Source organism: Eptesicus fuscus, chromosome 2 (assembly GCF_027574615.1).
Source record: "Eptesicus fuscus isolate TK198812 chromosome 2, DD_ASM_mEF_20220401, whole genome shotgun sequence".
Lineage (NCBI taxonomy): Eukaryota > Metazoa > Chordata > Mammalia > Chiroptera > Vespertilionidae > Eptesicus > Eptesicus fuscus.
In genome coordinates, this window is record NC_072474.1 from 100,298,484 (window position 1) to 100,304,483 (window position 6,000).

A 6,000-nucleotide genomic window follows, 5' to 3' on the forward strand; every position below is an offset into this window, starting at 1 on the left:
GGCTACTACCATTTTAATGAACAATATAGAGGCTTTAATGGCCTTAGTCTATGCACCTTTTAGTTTCCATATCATTCCATTTTTAAATTGTACTAAGGCAAAATCTATTTACATCAAAACCAATATGAATATTGTAAAAAGATTTCCTGATATTAGGGATGCTAGAAACATTTTTATAATTTCCAAGGTCTTTGGTTGTTATGTTCAGCAATAATCCATCATGTTTTTTTTAAGTCTTTATGACTTTAAGAAGGAGATAATAGAATGAAAACAATATTTATTTAAATATAAATTAATATTAAATAAATAAAATAGCAAAGCTAATATAAATATTCAAAAATTTACTGATACGTATAAGAAGGCTAATTAATTATTCTCACTCATGTCATTATGTTGTCTCATCCAATCAGTATGTATCTATTGATAAAAATCTACAGAAAATATAGTGATAAATTCTACTAATAAGTCCATCATATGGAGTTGGAAATGCCATAGAAGCTTTTACTAAACAAGGGCATGATCACTATTTGGACTCTGAAGGAACTTATGGCAGAGAGAGAAGATGGAAAAATGCCTTCATTTACTTTGTCTCTGAACGAAAAATCCTATCTCCATACAATGGCCAGCGTTCCAGCACTTCAAATCCACTTTAATCTTCCTACTCAGAGATCAAACTCTATTCCTACTGCCATCAGAAGTTTAGTTCTTCCTGACGTTGTGAATAAAATTTGCCATCTTCTCCAATCAGCATCACTACTTTAGTAGTGTTCCTCTTCAATTTGTCATACACACAAATTGCAGAATTATTTCTGAAAGCATAACTCAGATTATGATGACCCACAGTTGCAAATATTAATCAGTAGTCTGCTGCCAATTTATGATGTCAGATGCCTAACTCTAGATTTATTTATTCCAACAGGTGTCATTTCAGCTTTGTTTTTATTTCTGATTTCAAGCTGTATGGATCATTCCCTACTTCCCAAATAAAACATATTTGTACCCAATGTTATGATTTAATCTCTAGAAATTTTAGGTCTTTGAAAGACAACCCACTAACCACACAGTGGAGTGTGATCAGTGACATTTTTCAGCAAGCACATAGGTTTGAGTGTCTACTTTCTACGTGAATTCCATTATGAGTTATGAATATAGTAATGTGTTATAGTACTAGAAAAGGTATAAAACCTCCAACACTATGCTACCTAGTGTTCTAAGCCTTAGTAAGGAGTGGTTACTCTAACTTATCTACTATCTCCTATAGACTAGTCCATTGTTATACTATTAATAGTAACATTAATATAAATAATAGCAGTAATATACATAATAGCAGTAATAATCCTATATAATAAAAGGCTGATATGCAAATCGATTGAATGGCGGAATGACTGGTTGCTATGACATGCACTGGCCACCAGGGGGCAAATGCTCAATGCCCACCCGAGGGCCCCCTGGTGGTCAGTGCGTTCCCACAGGGGAAGCACCACTCAGCCAGAATCCCTGAGCCAGGCTCATGGCTGGTGAGCGCAGTGACGATGGCGGGATTTAAATTTATTTAAATTTATATCAAGCTGAATACTTACAGCACTTTACAAAGGAATATTTAAATATAGTCAATTAATTACAAATGTTTTTCAGTCAAGCACAAAACCAGATTGTTTAGAACAATTGTTTAGTATTGTATAGAATAGCAATGGATATGTAAATAAATACATTTTTAATAGAATAACAAATATTTTTATGGATGTGTGATATTAAACAACCACATATGTTATAAGATTATGGTTAAATGGAATTGTATTTATATTAATAAATGCATGCTATTCTTATGATTAGGGTTGCAAAGTTTTTATTTTATTTTATTTATTTATTTTACTTTATTGTTGATAGTATTACAGATGTCCCCAAATTCCACCCCCCCTTTTACAGCCCTTCTCTCAGCCGCTGTTCCATTCATGACCTTCACCACACTATTGTCTGTGTCCATTGGTTATACATCTACGCATATAAGTTTTTTTGGTTAATCTCTTCCCATCTCTCCCCCAGTCTCCTCTGAAATAAGTTAGTCTGTTCCATGCCTCCATGCCTCTGGACCTATTTTATTCATCAGTTTACTATGTTCATTAGATTCTACATTTCAATTCACTAATGTTCCTATGCAGTAGCTATGAAAACAGAATAATTTTGCTTTAAATTTATATTTAAAATTACATTTGTACTAATGGTATTGTCAACAAAATGAAGGGTTTTTTTGCATACTTATACCAATACATGAAACGCAGGGTGTGTTTTTTTACAACTAAAACTAAAACAAGTTTTTAAATTTGAAAATAGACATTAAATAGAGTTCCTTCCAAAATCATCTCGAAAATGGATTAATTTTGATATTGGGGAATTAAATATTTTAAAACACTGTCTGCTTTCTCAAATGTCAGGGATACAATGCTATATCTATGAGAACTGCTGGAGCGTTCTCTCTACTTCCTTTTTGTCTTCCCTGATTTAGGACCTTGCCTGGTCATTGGCCCTTGCATTCTCTCTTTTTTCCTCTTCTCCATAGCTGAGGCTATATTAAGCCCTAAGGAAGTCTCCCTTCCTTAAGGAAGAGAAGTTTGGATAACAAAATATTAGAATTTGGACATCTGTTTTCACCATCCACACACCTCAGACTCAAGTGATACAGTCAATTTCTACTCCTCTAGTACAGCTCCATCTACCAAGTCTGTCTGGTCCACTTGAATGGACCTGAATTTTGCCAGGATGGTTTATAGACCTTTATTTAATCTAACACACTGGATTTGCTTCAGGTCACTTTGGCTTTTATTTTCTTCTGAAATTGTCTTTCAGTTAATAACTGCACTTCTCAACCATGAGGCAGACTTTCCCATATTCTGCCTGGACAGTCACATCCCTATTTCTAGCTTGCCTTGTGCTTAGCTCATTTGTTGCTAACACTTTCTTCCACTTTGCAGAACACTATGAACTAAGGCAAGTAGAGTTCATAGCTAGCGAGGTGGGTGATTGGGAACACAGTTTTCAGAGCTGTCCACAAGATAATTCAATTCTTTTATAATAATCCAAATATATTTTAGTTCCAGAAGGGACATAACATAAAATACAGAGCAGAAAGGCAGGAAGGTCAATTCAAAATAACCTATAATAATAAAAGCATAATATGCTAATTAGAACAGACGTCCTTCCAGACCACCTTCTGGACGAAGCTGGGGCTGTGAGGGAAGCCCAGGTCCCAGGTGCCTGCCAGCAGCTGCAGGAAAGCCCGGGTCCCGGGTGCCAGAGAGAAGCCAGTGCCAGCAGCCAGGGGAAGGAAGGCCTACTCTTTTTTTTTTTTAAACTCTTTTTTTTTTATATTTTATTGATTTTTTACAGAGAGAAGAGAGAGGGATAGACAGTTAGAAACATCGATGAGAGAGAAACATCGATCAGCTGCCTCTTGCACACCCCCTACTGGGGATGTGCCCGCAGCCAAGGTACATGCCCTTGACCAGAATCGAACCTGAGACCCTTGAGTCCGCAGGCCGACGCTCTATCCACTGAGCCAAACCGGTTTCGGCTAGGAAGGCCTACTCTTGCACGATTGTTGTGCATTGGGCCTCTAGTTTAATTATAAAGCCACTCAGACTCCAAAAGGCAGGGCTGATGGAGGTTGGAGGACTAAAATATGTCCATTCTCTACAGATTTGATAAGTCCATTCTGTATGTCAGACACTGCTGGACAAAGTAGTTGTTCTCATACAGATTACTTCAGAGCAAATAAATTGAAGTCAATCAATTAGAACATATCCTATATTGATATGTGCCATGTGATAATTAAAATAGGGGAACATGATATGATGATATTCGGTGGGTATCAATTTAGAGAAAGTAGTCCAGTAAGAATTTTTGCAGACATTATATTTAAGCTGAGATATTAATGATAAAATTATCCTTTCATGTGAACATCAGGTGAAGCAAAGACAAAACAAAGGTAAATTCAAAGTTCAGAAAGATTTCAATTAGCATGGCATACTTGAAATGGTTTGAGTGAGCTTTGCCAAAGCAGGCAGGAAATGGTTGTTAAAGAAGAAGAAAAAATCCTTTTGCTTATTAATATATATTTAACAAGCAGCAGCTCTGTCTCAGCCATTCTACCAGATATTGAACATATAATAATGAACAGGACCGCTTGCTCTTCCCTCTAGGAACTTATTTCCAATAAAAGAATGAATAAATGGATATTTTTGGTAGAATTATATTGTGACTCATTCCACATTCACTCTCACTCATTGTTATTTTCTGTTCTTATAATATACTAGAGGCTTGGTGCATGGATTCCTACACTGGTGGGGTTCCTTGGCCTGGCCTGTACCCTCTTGCAATCCGAGACCCCTCAGGGGATGTCAGACAGCCAGTTTTGGCCTAATCCCCACAGGCCAGGCCAAGGTACCCCTTCAGTGCACAAATCCATGCACCAGGCTGCTTTCAGCCTAATCCCCAGGGCTAGTTTCAGCCCAATCCCTGCAGGCCAGGCCGAGGGACCCCACTATGCACCAGGCCTCTAGTATGCATATAAGATGTTTGGTTAATCTCTCCTGCTCTTCCTCCTCTCCCCTCCCCTCTGAGATTCATCAGTCTGTCCCATGTTTCCATGCCTGTTCATTGAGCATCTACTCCCTGGTAGTCAGTTGCATGGCATAGCTACCAGTCGGATGGTCACACAGTCACTTAGGCTTTTAGATAGATAGATAGATAGATAGATAGATAGATAGATAGATAGATAGATAGATAAGCTAAAACAATATACAAATTGCTTATACCCTGGCCTCAAATGTTCTACACATGATCAATGACTTGGAGGTACATATGAGCAGCATGTGTTTGAGACCACATAGGAGAACAGCTTTTCCAGGCAGGACTGCACAGGGGAGGATTTTTGCATCTTCTGGAGTAGTTGCTATGCAGTGTCTCACTTCCAATCTCTAGCCTCATCGATGCAGATCTGCATGTGTATAACTTGGGTTTCCACCAGAACAGTCCAATAGCACAATGTTTATCTTTCCTATCTGTGCACTCCTGACTATTTGAGTGCCATCAATTTTCTTGTCTATTCTAAGAGAGTCCCTGTAAGTTACTTAATACCCATATGGTGGCAGAAGTTACCCTCTAATGCTGCATATCAAATTACCCCCAAACATAGCAGTTTAAAATGAATATCTTATTTTGCTCATGGATTCTGTGGGTTTGAAATTCATACAGAGAACAGCAGGGGTGGCTTGATTCTGCTCTGCAGTGTCTTGGTCCTCTGCTGGGAAGATTGAATGGCTCAATGTCACCCTATGCCAGGGATTGGAATCATTACATGTCTTTACTCACATATCTGGCTATTGATTCTGGCTTTCTCCTGGGACCTCAACTGAGATTGTCTTCTAGAATACCTACATGTGGCCTGAGCCTGCTCACAGCACTGTTGGCTTGGAGTCCTCAGATTTTTTAAGTGGTGACTCAACAAGAAGTAGTTTTCCACTGCTGTGTAACAAATTACTCTAAATATACTGGCTCAAAGCAACACCTACATCTCACTATTCTGTAAAATAGATATCCACTATGTGTTTTAATCTATTGCCATTCTGATACTGCTACCTCACTAGATCTGGGTAGGCTCAGATCTAGTGAGCTGAGTTCTCTATCTGAGTCTCTGTCAGAAACAGCTAAAATATATGCTCTGAGTCCATATATTCTTCTGAATTCTGCTAACGACTATGCCAACTGTGGGGGCAGGTTCCTTCTCAAATCCTGCCCATTGCACTAACTATCAGGGCCAAGCCCCTCTGCCAGGGGCTGGACTTTCTTGGATGTCAGGTGGTAGATGGAGAAGCCATAAGAAGTTGTGGGTATATAAGAATGAGTCTGTATTGTAGAAGCCAGTGTATAGCCATCAGACAAAACAGTTCTTCACAGCACACCAGCGGGTTAACAAAAACATCTTTGCCACCAAGCAGCATCAGT

At 38.4% G+C, this 6,000-nt stretch overlaps 1 long non-coding RNA gene across 3 annotated transcripts in view; it reads left to right on the forward strand.

The window, feature by feature from the left end:
* LOC114231016 (uncharacterized) overlaps positions 1 to 1,004 on the forward strand; it is a 152,925-nt gene extending 151,921 nt beyond the window's left edge. For all 3 annotated transcript variants that reach the window (XR_008557663.1, XR_008557662.1, XR_003616993.2), the window contains one exon: positions 920 to 1,004. This is a non-coding gene — a long non-coding RNA (uncharacterized LOC114231016). The remainder of the gene's footprint in view (positions 1 to 919) is intronic.
* Positions 1,005 to 6,000: the final 4,996 nt, after the last annotated feature.